Source organism: Salmo salar, chromosome 20 (genome assembly GCF_965601325.2).
Source record: "Salmo salar chromosome 20, fSalSal1, whole genome shotgun sequence".
Lineage (NCBI taxonomy): Eukaryota > Metazoa > Chordata > Actinopteri > Salmoniformes > Salmonidae > Salmo > Salmo salar.
In genome coordinates, this window is record NC_138310.1 from 482,820 (window position 1) to 496,079 (window position 13,260).

Sequence of the window (13,260 nt, forward strand, 5' to 3'; positions counted from 1 at the left end):
AGCCCCAGGCTGAAACACATTATCGCCTTTCTCAAGTGGCCGATCAAGGGACACTGGGCTTATGCGCGTGACCCCGACCGCCCCCGCCTTTGGGATTTTTTCCTCTGTTTGCCGAAAAGGAGATTCCCTGTCGGAATATTATCGCTTTTCTACGAGAAAAATGTCGTAAAAATTGATTTTAAACAGCGGTTGACATGCTTCGAAGTACGGTAATGGAATATTTAGAATTTTATTGTCACGAATTGCGCCATGCGCGCGACACTTCTTTACTATTTCGGATAGTGTCTGGAACGCACGAACAAAACGCCGCTATTCGGATATAACGATGGATTATTTTGGACCAAACCAACATTTGTTATTGAAGTAGCAGTCCTGGGTGTGCATTCTGACGAAGACAACAAAAGGTAATCAAACTTTTATAAAAGTAAATCTGATATTGGTGAGTGCTAAACTTGCCGGGTGTCTAAATAGCGAGCCCGTGATGCCTGGGCTATGTACTTAGAATATTGCAAAATGTGCTTTCACCAAAAAGCTATTTTAAAATCGGACATATCGAGTGCATAGAGGAGGTCTGTATCTATAATTCTTAAAATAATTGTTATGCTTTTTGTGAACGTTTATCGTGAGTAATTTAGTAAAATGTTAGCGAATTCCCCGGAAGTTTGCGGGGGGTATGCTAGTTCTGAACGTCACATGCTAATGTAAAAAGCTGGTTTTTGATATAAATATGAACTTGATTGAACAAAACATGCATGTATTGTATAACATAATGTCCTAGGGTTGTCATCTGATGAAGATCATCAAAGGTGAGTGCTGCATTTAGCTGTCTTCTGGGTTTTGGTGACATTATATGCTGGCTTGAAAAATGGGTGTCTGATTATTTCTGGCTTGGTACTCTGCTGACATAATCTAATGTTTTGCTTTCGTTGTAAAGCCTTTTTGAAATCGGACAGTGTGGTTAGATTAACGAGAGTCTTGTCTTTAAATAGCTGTAAAATAGTCATATGTTTGAGAAATTGAAGTAATAGGATTTTTAAGGTTTTGAAAATCGCGCCACAGGCTGCCAGTGGCTGTTACGTAGGTGGGACGCAAGCGTCCCACCTAGCCCATAGAGGTTAAATGTAATTTTAGCTTCCAATTGAGAGAATTGGGTTTTCATAAGGAAAGTGCCCTGCTTGATCAGTGACCTGCCCCTGTGAAGAGACAGGGGTTATAAACGATGAAACACACCCTCCTCCCCTCGCCACTATATAAGACAATGACACAATGTAGCCTTTGGGTTCCACTATGTGAGGTCTGCAGCCTCGGCGTTAAAGGGACACACATGTCAAGTACAGAACTAAGCCAACCTCTGCGTGAGCTTTGGTTGTGAATGGTATGAACTTTGAACTTATTCACTACAGAATTGATACTTCCTAGCCGTTGAGTTAGCAGCGGCCGCTGTAGACGTGGGCTAGGAAAGGACAGACGACGGATTCAGTCTACCACAGACGAAGATACTACAACGTATCCACTTTACCACCATTGACATTCTTCCGAGGACAGGAAGATCTGTTGGCCAACCCGGCCAGCATCTACGACCAATCTACCGAAGCGCAGCTCAGAGTAAATATTTCTTGCTTTTTCCTTTTACAAATGGGCGGTAATTTAGAATGCATAAGATTCTGTATTTACGATAGCACAGCTGATTCTTTGTTCCTCAGTCTTCCCGCACTTTCATTCAAGCCCAACCCCCTTTCTTTGTCCAACAAGCCGCCATGTCGGCTCTGTCCACCAGGGCAGTTTTCTGTATGACATCATTTGTATTCTGTGTATATCTAATTCTGTGTGATTAGTTAGGTATTTAGTAAATAAATAATTAAACCCAATTTTGTATTGCTGATTCAACTTGTTAGCCAGGGTTTGTGAAGATAACCAAGAATTTACAACTTTCATTATGAGACTGAAATAAGGTGAGGATTGAGATGACGGCTATCGATGTAAAATATTACTAAGTCTTTTAAGAGTTTATTCGGAAGATAACAGCTCTATAAACGTTCTTCCGTGATGCCCTGACTTTCTAGTTAATTACATTTACATGATTAGCTTAATCAGGTAATATTAATTACAGAGAAAGGATTTTATAGAATAGCATATCATATCACTTAATCCTGCATAGCCAAAGACATGACAACACTTATAATTAGTTTCTGGTTTTATGTCTAAAGCAGATTGAATCTGAATAACCCAGCATATATTTTCAATAACAGACGTGGGAATGAGGGTAAAGGCTGGAATCCCTTTATTTGTCCGGTATCCTTGGTGGCCTTGTTTGAAAATCATAACATTTTTCTGTTGGGAAAAGTTGCAGCAGTGGACTTTGAACCCACACCTATTAAAAGACTGGATCCTTAAATCCAGTGCTCTGGACAGCTCAGCCACAGTACCCATTGTGAAAATGTACTGCTGGGTTCGGCATACTGCCCAGCCCAACTTTCCTTGTTTCCAATCAAGGCTTTGACGTGTACAACCACCGGAAGGAGTTGCGACTGCCACGGCGAGAGCACAGGACTTGGTGTCTGATTGTTTAAGGCAATGGACTGCATGCGTGAGTGGGAACCCCATCCGTGCCACACAGCATTTGTTATTTTCCCCCTCGCATGGCCCTACATGAACGCAAAAACCCTGCAAAAAAGCAGAACATGTGAATGCTTGCACCAACAACCTCAATAAACATAGCAGTGGTGGGATTTGACCCCATGTCCCCGAAGAGACTGGAGCCTTAATCCAGCGCCTTAGACCACTCGGCCACACTACTCAGCTCTAGCAACAAATTCACACTTTCTCCTCAGTTACCTAGAGGCTCTGCACTCCCTTGTATTTTAGTCTTCTTTTTCATTTTCTTCTTTAAAATCTTTATGTATCTCACGTTGCTCTTAAATCATTCATATTTTTTGATTTTCTTTTTTAAAATCTTAATTTATCTCATGTTGCTCTTTCTTCCTTCATGTACACTTATATTTCGTTTCTGCTTTTATGTCTAAAGCAGATTGAATCTGAATAACGCAGCAGATATTTTCAATAACAGACGTGGGAATTAGGGTAAAGGCTGGAATCCCTTTATTTGTGTGGTATCCTTAGTGACCTTGTTTGAAAAACTTTACAGTTTTCTGTTGGGAAAAGTTGTAGCGGTGGACTTTGAACCCACACCTATGAGAAGACTGGATCCTTAAATCCAGTGATCTGGACAGCTCGGCCACAGTACCCATTGTTAAAACCTACTGATGGGTTCGGCATACGGCCCAGCCCAACTTTCCTTGTTTCCAATCAAGGATTTGACTTGAACAACCACCGGTAGGAGTTGCGACTGCCACTGCGAGAGCACAGGACTTGGTGGTTGATTGTTTAAGGCGATGGACTGCATGCGTGAGTTGGAACCCCATCCGTGCCACACAGCATTTGTTATTTTCCCCCTCGCATGGCATCTACATGAACGCAAAAACCCTGCAAAAAAGCAGAACACATGAATGCTTGCACCAACAACCTCAACAAACATGGAAATGGTGGGATTTGAACCCACGCCCCCAAAGAGACTGGAGCCTTAAGAACAAATTCATATTTACAAGGACAGCCTACTCCCTCCTTCCTTCCCATGCATTGCGGCGGCAGGAAGTCTAGAGGTTAGAGCGTTGGACGAGTAACCGAAAAGTTGCAAGATCAAATCCCCATTCTTCCCCTGAACAAAGCAGTTTAACCCACTGTTCCTAGGCCGTCATTGAAAATAAGAATTTGTTCTTAACTGACTTGCCTAGTTAAATAAATAAAAAATGGTAATTCGGTTGTTAACCAACCCGGATATAATTCTGGCCACATGTTGACTCAGTGGCGCTTCTCCATGGGGGAGGCACGTACACTTTGTAAACAGGAATAGGTGGATCACCGTTCACTTAGCTAGTTAGTCACAGAAGTGTACGTTCAGCCTCTTAATTATTTCAGTCCGATTTGACTTATATTACGAAGTCAGCATGGCTTAACATAGTTTCTTTCGTTTTTGACCTCGACATTGTTGCTGGATAGATACTTTCATATCTGGCATGCTAGCGTTGCTCCCTAGCTAATGACGCTAGCTAAACTCATATCTGGATGCCTCACTCTAGTTCCCGAGAGAGCAGCATACTGGTAAGTCAACTTTCCTTTCAAACTTTGTAATCATCTGTAAAGTTGTTTTACATGCAATCATACAAGCTAGATAGATATTTTGTTAAAAAGCCTGTTGTCATTCATTGGATGTTTATTTAGAGCTAGCTAAGCTATCACTAGCTTGCTAGGTGGATAATAATGTGATCTACACTAACGTATTACTGAATGACAACAATACAGCCTTGTCACTACTATTTGGCAGGTTGGTTGACATGGGCTAGCGTAGGCTAGCGTCGTTGTTATTCGTTGGGTACCTTGACAAAATGTTATTTTTGACTTGTTAAAATCAGCTGATGGTTGTGTGCACTCTCACTAGATAGAATTGTGTGATTTGGTGGCAGATTTTCAAAAGAAAATAGACATACAGTATACCATCAGCAATTCTCAATCAGATGAGATACACAGCTAACCCATATTGAATTTCATTCATTCATAAATGTGGACACTAATTATTGTTAATATTCCAATTCTCTAGGCCCTCCATTCCCAAACCTGAAGCCCCTGTCCCCAGCAGGAAATACCAGGAAAAAGTGTTGGCTTAAGCTACAACTTCCTATTGAGGAAATGTAAGACAACTCAGTGTCATATTTAGAGTTACTGACATGAATAGAAGCATATACAAGCAATCTATCAAATGTATTTTATAAAGCCCCTTTTACATCAGCAGTTGTCACAAAGTGCTTATACAGATACCCAGTCTAAAACCCCAAAGAGCAAGCAATGCAGAAGTAGAAGCACAGTGGCTAGGAAAAACTCCCTAGAAAGGCAGGAACCTAGGAAGAAACCTAGAAGAACCAGACTCTGAGGGGTGGCCAGTCTTCTTCTGGCTGTGCTGGTGGAGATTATAAAAGAGTACAGCAATTTAGCCAGATTATTCTTCAAGACATTTAAACGTTCATAGATGACCAGCAGTGTCAAGTACAGAGGGTTATAGAGGGTGCAATAGTTCAGCACCTCAAGAGTAAATGCTAGTTGGCTCTTCATAGCTGAGCATATAGAGGTTGAGACAGTAGGTCCGGTAGAGAGAGACAGGATCAAACAGCGGGTCTGGGACAAGTTAGTACCTCCGGTGAGCCTTGAGCAGGTCAGGGTTCCATAGCTGCAGACAGAAACAGCAGAGACTGGATCAGCAGCACGACTAGGTGGACTGGAGACAGGGACAGCCAGGAGTCATCAGGCCATGTAGTCCTGAGGCATGGTCCTAGAGCTCATGTCCTGCATCCTTTATTTAACTTGAGTGTAGACTAATCCCTAGAGGTTTGTAACTTCACATGACTTAGCCTAGTTGTCAATCCAGATCAGAATATTTGATATCCTTTTTACTGAACACTGTTGATAGTAATTTTTCCCTAGCTAATCACTGAATGTCCTACTACAAGGATGTGGTCAGGTTGACACTTCTAAGTCATGATAACACAACACACACCTACACATCAGATTGCAAGGGCAAGTACAATGAGCAGTTGGGAAAATGAAGTCTTCTACGTGGGTTGCCAGATACACAGACAAACTTCATTAATTTGATGTATTTATTATGGATCCCCATTAGCTGCTGCCAAGACAGCAGTTACTCTTCTTCGGGTCCAGCAAAATTACGGCAGTTATACAATTTGAAAAACATTACAATACATTCACAACACATTAAATGTGTGCCCTGAGGCCACAACTCTAATACCACATATCTACAAGACAAAATCCATGTGTACGTATGTTATCGTGTGTATGCATGTCTCTTCACAGTCCCTGCTGTTCCATAAGGTGTATTTTTATCGTTTTTTTAAATCTAATTTTACTGCTTGCATGAGTTACTTGATGTGGAATAGAGTTCCATGTAGTCATGGCTCTATGTACTACTGTGCGCCTCCCATAGTTTGTTCTGCTTAGGTTAGTGTATAGTCAAGGCTTTGTCATTAAAATTATATTGTGCCTATTTTTCAGATCTGCCAACCTGCTCGGTGGGTGACTGGTAACCGTCTTTCCACCAAGCTGTTCCAGGCCTGGAGTGGCACGCTGGAACTTCCAGACGCTTTTAGACCGGAAGCATTGTGATGTGGTCCAGGTATTTATCAAACACGCGTAACACACACACTCACTCGATCACTCACTCTGTTTTGTATAATTATTTTAACTTAAGAAAATTGTTCCTCTCTCTTTTAGATCTGACACCCCTATTAGCTCAACCACAGTCTTCACAGCTGCAGTCATCTGCCCCTGCATCTGCTACACCGGCCATGACAGGTGATACAGGTAATTATCACATGCATGCATACACACATGCACACTCTCCCTCACTTGGGGCTCTATTCAATCACATCTGCTTTAGCCAACATCCACATAACGGTTGCTTTGGCGGTGTCTGAGGTGGAGCTGTGTTAGAGCTGTCAAATTCACAAGTGGCTCCTGGCATTATACCTAAAGCGGACATTGCCATTGGAAGAAACAGAGTCGCATTAATTGAAATCTCATGCAGCCCTGTTTACAAGTTAGAATACTGGAATTTGAGATGTAATCTACACCTCGATTAGGCTGATAGAAATCCTCATTATTTAGTTTATTGATTTTGAATTTGAGCGTCATTATTTCTATATAACCTACACTTTCTCGTTCTGAACTTGTAACGCGAGTAGGACGGGTGTAGTTTTGTGACAATGATCAAGAGCTGCTGTTTACCGATTAGACAGATCCAACGCAGTTATACCTCAGAGACCGCCAAAACATCAGCTATGCGGGTGTCAGCTATCGCCGGTTAACGCTTGATCTGATTGCCTTACAGTCATTTAGTCTATTTAGTTGTATGATTATTGTCAGTTAAGAAAATTGTGCCTCTTTTAGATCTGCCATGCCCAGCAGTTCAACTGTAGTCACAGCAGTCCTCTGCTGTGGTATTTAATTTACCGGCTGCACCAGTTTCTGCTACACTAACCGTGAAGGGAGAAACTTTTGAGGATTTCCAGATGGATACAGGTAATTCAGAATTATATTGCATATGCTCACCCTCACCAACAGATGTACACACAGACATGTTGTTGAGCTGTATACTTACTGTCACTTTGTGCAACTCTCTTTCAGATCTGCCATGTACTCAAACATGCACACACACATTATCCACAATGTAAATAAGTTGTAATTACTAGTTTATTTAATGTTTGTTCCATTTTATTTTAGGATTGGAGATATCTACGCCTATATATCCATGATCAATATCGGCATAATTACTATAAATATCTATCAAATCAAAGTGTGATTGATAATATTGTAAAAGACTATTGCTTAATGTGTACAGTTTTAGGACATTTTGTGTGCTTTTTTCACAGTTGAAAAACATGCCTCCCTCTCACACACACAGACATTAGACCCAATGTAAATAAATTGTAATAACTTGTTTATTTTACATATGCTCCATTTTATTTGAGGAAAATATATGCAATAAAGTACATTCACAGTGAAGGCAATGTCTTTGGTTTATTGGATATTTCTCCTAATACAATGTGTGAACAGAAGGAAGTCGGCAGACCTGCAACCCTTGGACTGTGCAGGTTTTGTCATCTGGAGCTGAAAAATAGAGAGATGAGGAGAGATAGGGAGGGATGGGATGAAGAGTGCAGTTTAAAGGATTATCATTATTAGAATAATACATAATAGAGTGACCAATAGTTACTCTATTGTGATTGTTTAGTGTTTTATTTACTCAATCAAGTAGTGCCCCAAGGAGGGATTGAACCGTGTCTCAAATGCAGCAGAAAAGGTCAAATAAGGGCACCAAAGTTTTCTTTGCAGCTATACACGACTGGCCGCGGGGCACAACACAGGGATTCTTTAGCTAAATAGCCTAGTACTGTACTGCCGACCATCACGTTGTACAGCGTCATATTTTCCGTTCCATGGGTTTTTAGTTTTTCTTGGAATAGAAACACCATAATATTAATTAAGCAAGTACCAGTCAAAGGTTTGGACACACCTACTCATTCCAGGATTTTTCTTTATTTTGACTATTTTCTACATTGTAGAATAATAGTGAAGACATCACAACTATGAAATAACATATGGAATCAGTTGAGTACAAATTCTTATTTACAAGGACAGCCTACTCCTTCCTCCCCGTCGGGGAATTGAACCTCGGTCTCCCGCGTGCCTGCATTCTCTAGTACAGCCATTATTGAAGGTACTTGAGGTCACCGAGGAAGTCTGGACATGGCCTGCTCTCCCTTATGCAATGAATTAGGCACTTTCCCATGTTTACTACAGTATGTATTGTTGGCTATGTTTACTTGTTAGACTGCACAGTAGCCTAATAAACATGCAGGTGGCTTATTAAAAATGCTTTATTAAAATGTAAAGGCATATACTGTACAGTACTGTATTTCTTCATCAGCATCTTTGTTTTCATTAATAAAATAATGATACAAATACTCTTTCAAAATGCAGGTGTTGATTTAGTTATGGATCCATAACGAATTACTATGGGAATAAATATCACTGAATTACAGAAATATTGGAACAAAGTTGTCTAGTGAATGCAAAGAAATTGTTGCTTACTGGAAAATACTCTTTCAAACACATATGGTCACGTTGTACAGCGTCATTATGGCTATTAGCAGGGCTATATTTTGGCCTTAATAAATATTATTTTGGCCTTTATTCAGATTACAATCACTCACTGTTGTTTTTTTTTAAACAAAATAATCTCAAGAATATCGTTATATATAGCCTTCTGTATATAGCCTTCTGTGGATGTCTATTTCAGCACAGTTTTGCGTTGCTCTGAGACAAGCATGGAGAAACGAAAATGTTCAATTATATTCCATGAAATTCTTAAGTTATATGTGTTGACTGAATATAAGCAAGTGATGTCTGCTAAATAATCAAGTTAGGTTTCTCCAGAAATAAATCATTCAAAATAACAAACTGGCTTTATTTACAAAGTAGTGAGAATGTCTCACCCCATGTTCAAGAATGGCCTTTTTCTCGCTCACTCTAGGTTAAATGAAAATGAAATCTCCAAAATATCGTTACTTTTTAAACAAAGTGATTATTATTATTCAATAATTTACAATTATATAAAAGCCCCTTAGATATTCTCAGATATTCACACAGATCCTAATGGAAAATGGCCCTTAGATATTAATTTAGAATCCTCCAATCCTCTAAATGTAATTATATGCAGAGAGTCATGTCATTGAAAAAAATGTTTTTTAGATATACTGTAGGCCTACAATAGGCAAAACGAGTATTAGTTACTCTACAATTAGGGTGTGGAAATGTTATGCCCCGTAGATATTAATTTAGAATCCTCCAATCCTCTTATGCTGTAGCCTACTCCCGACCGTCATGTTGTACAGTGCAAGGGTTTTGTTTTTCTCAGAATAGAAACACCATAATATTAATCAAATTAATTGAGCCAAATTTCTTCAAATCAATCCCATGTATTATGTTATTACAAAAAAGGTTTTCAATTCTCCAGTAATGCCAATATGGGAGGCTATCAAATGCTTCTCAAAGATGCCCTCTGGTGGTCAAACTAGCACTGAACGTAAAAAATGGCTGACAATTAAATAACGTGCCTTAGAATGCTGCAGCAGCCCGCAAGGTGTGCTGCAGTATGACGCAACTGTATTTTTTACCATTCCACTAATTCCACTCCAGAGTTTACCACGAGCCCATTCTCCCCAATTAAGGCGCCTCCAACCTCCTGTGATATATATATATATATATATATATATATATATATATATATATATATATATATATATATATACTGAACAAAAATGTAAACGCAACATGCAACTATTTGAAAGACTACTGAGTTACAGTTCATGTAAGGAAATCAGTCAATTTAAATAAATTAGGCCTTAACCAATGGATTTCACATGACTGGGCTGAGGTGCAGCTATGGATGGACCTTGGCGGGCATAGGCCAACCCAATTGGCAGCCAGACTCACCCACTGGGGAACAAGGCTCAGCCAATCAGAATTATTTTTTCTACACACAAATGCTCCTCAGCAACCTGGTCATGGGCTAGTGTGGTTACACATGGTCTGCGGTTGTGAGGCCGGTTGGACGTACTGCCAAATTCTCTAAAACGACATTGGAGGCAGCATATGGTAGGGAAATTAACATTCAATTATCTGGCAACATCTCTGGTGTCATTCCTGCAGTCAAGCTCCCTCAAAACTTGAGAAATGTGTGGCATTGCTTTGTGTGACAAATCTTATTGTCCCCAGCACAAGGTGAACCTGTATAATGATCAAGCTGTTTAATCAGCTTCTTGATATGCCACACCTGTCAGGTGGGTGGATTATCTTGGCAAAGGAGAAATGCTCAATAACAGGGATGTAAACAAATTTGTGCACCAACTTTGAGAGAGAGAAACGTTTTGTGCATATGGAACATTTCTGAGATTTTTTATTTCAGCTCTACTGTTTTACTTTACTGTTGCATTTATATTTTTGTTCAGTGTTTATACATCATATAGTGCAGTGCAGTAATATCTAGCAATACAAAACAATACACACAATCCCAAAAAATTGAAAAAAAGAAATATCAGAACAAGCAATGTCAGAGTCTGGAATATAAATATATTGTGTGTTTTGCTAGATATTACTGCACTGTTGGACCTACAACACACAAGCATTTAGCTGAAACTCCGATATCTGTGTACGTAACTAATACACTTTGATTTTATTTAAGAGTTTCTATGTACTTTGAAGATGGCCAATGTGCTGAGTTGTGTGTGCATCCTATCCTAGCACAGTAGGGATGTGGTTGAGATTTTACTGTCCGTGTTTTGTATATTTGTATAAGTCAATGGTGTGTACTGTAAAGTTGTGAGAGTCAGTGTCATTACATTGTGTCAGTTGTCTGGGTCAGTGGTGTGTGTGTGTGTGTGTGTGTGTGTGTGTGTGTGTGTGTGTGTGTGTGTGTGTGTGTGTGTGTGTGTGTGTGTGTGTGTGTGTGTGTGTGTGTGTGTGTGTGTGTGTGTGTGAGCGCTCACGCATGTGTGTATGTGTGTGCATTCACATGAGTGTGCTGGTGTGTGTGTACATGAAAAGTTATTGGTTGCATACACATATTTAGCAGATGTTATTCATTCCCTTGCATGCATGTGTGTGCCAGTGTGTTTGTAAGTGCACATGAGTGTATGTGGTTGGGACTGGTGTTGGGGACAGGGGAAGTGCTCACGCATTGGCCATTGAGCGGTGATCTCATTGGTCCGGAATGATTATCCCTGGGCCTATTTAGCTTGCAAAATGGAAGGATTAAGGGGCCTTGACAGGACGGGTTCTGAATGAATATTTTCATGTGTCCTAGTCCATCGCTGCCCTCTCTGCTTTGAAAACAGTCAGACAGACAGCAAGACGGACAGACAGACAGACACTGTTGGAGCGAGGCCTACTGCCTGCTGTGCCCAATGGCCGTACTCACACACACACAAACACATGCACTCTCTTGTACATCCACGCTCATGCTCTTTCTTTCAAATGCATGCAGGCATACACACACACACACCATGAGAGTCAATAAAGAACATGTAGGTAGGAGGGGTTATGGTGATGTTTGTGTACACAATAGCTACGGTGCATTCAGAAAGTATTCAGACCCCTTTACTTTTTCCATATTTTGTTATAGCCTTATTTTAAAATATATTAAATTGTTTTTCTGTCATCAATCTACACACTACCTCATGACAAAGCAAAATCAGGTTTAGAAATTTTAGCAAATTTATAAAATGAAAAAATAAAAAGTATTCAGACCCTTTACTCAGTACTTTGTTGATGCACCTTTGGCAGCGATTACATCCTCAAGTCTTCTTGGGTATGACGCTACAAGCTTGGCACACTTGTATTTGGGGAGTTTCTCCCATTATTCTCTGCAGATCCTCTCAAGCTCTGTCAGATTAGATGGGAAGTGTCGCTGCACTGCTATTTTCAGATCTCTCCAGAGATGTTCGATCAGGTTCAAGTCCGGGCTCTGGCTGGGCCACTCAAGGACATTCAGAGACTTGTCCCGAAGCCACTCCTGCGTAGTCTTGAGTGTGTGCTTAGGGTCATTGTCCTGTTGGAAGGTGAACCTTGCCCCAGTCTGAGGTCCTGAGCTCTCTGGAGCAGGATTTCATCAAGGATCTCTTTCTGCACTTTGCTTCGTTCATCTTTCCCTCGATCCTGACTAGTCTCCCTGTCCCTGCCGCTGAAAAATATTCCCACAGCATGGTGCTGCCACCCCCATGCTTCACCGTAGGGATGGTGCCAGGTTTCCTCCAGACGTTACGCTTGGCATTCAGGCCAAACAGTTCAATCTTGGTTTCATCAGACCAGAGAATCTTGTTTCTCATGGTCTGAGAGTCTTTTAGGTGCCTTTTGGCAAACTCCAATCAGGCTGTCAGGTGCCTTTTACTGAGGAGTGGCTTCCGTCTGGCCACTCTACCATAAAGGCCTGATTGGTGGAGTGCTGCAGAGTTGGTTGTCCTTCTGGAAGGTTCTTCCATCTCCAGTGGAACTCTGGAGCTCTGTCAGAGTGACCATCGGGTTCTTGTTCACCTCCCTGACCAAGGCCCTTCTCCCCTGTTTGGCCGGGTGGCCAGTTCTAGGAAGAGTCTTGGTGGTTCCAAACTTCTTCCATTTAAGAATGATGGAGGGCACTGTGTTCTTGGGGACCATCAATGCTGCAAAAATGTTTTGGTACCCTTCCCCAGATCTGTGCCTCGACACAATTCTGTCTCGGCCCTCTACGGACAATTCCTTTGACCTCATGGCCTGTTTTTTTGCTCTTACATGCACTGTCAACTGTGGGACCTTATATAGGCAGGTGTGTCATGTTCAATCAATTGAATTTACCACAGGTGGACTCCAATCAAGTTGTAGACACATCTCAAGGATGATCAATGGAAACAGGATATACCTGAGCTCAATTTTGAGTCTCATAGCAAAGGGTCTGAATACTTATGTGAATAAGGTATTTCTGTTTTTTTTTTATTTTTATAAATTAACAAAATTGACCAACAACATCTACAGAAGAGTGGATAACAGCGACTATAGCCATCTACCTGGTCCCGTGTGGCTCAGTTGGTAAAGCATGGTGTTTGC

At 40.8% G+C, this 13,260-nt stretch overlaps 1 long non-coding RNA gene across 1 annotated transcript; it reads left to right on the forward strand.

Moving 5' to 3' along the window:
* Positions 1-3,876: 3,876 nt before the first annotated feature.
* On the forward strand, positions 3,877-7,626 carry LOC106579781 (uncharacterized). The gene is made up of 6 exons (XR_001322736.2): positions 3,877-4,158; positions 4,655-4,745; positions 6,118-6,238; positions 6,337-6,426; positions 7,012-7,143; positions 7,249-7,626. It is a non-coding gene; the product is annotated as an uncharacterized LOC106579781 (long non-coding RNA).
* Positions 7,627-13,260: the final 5,634 nt, after the last annotated feature.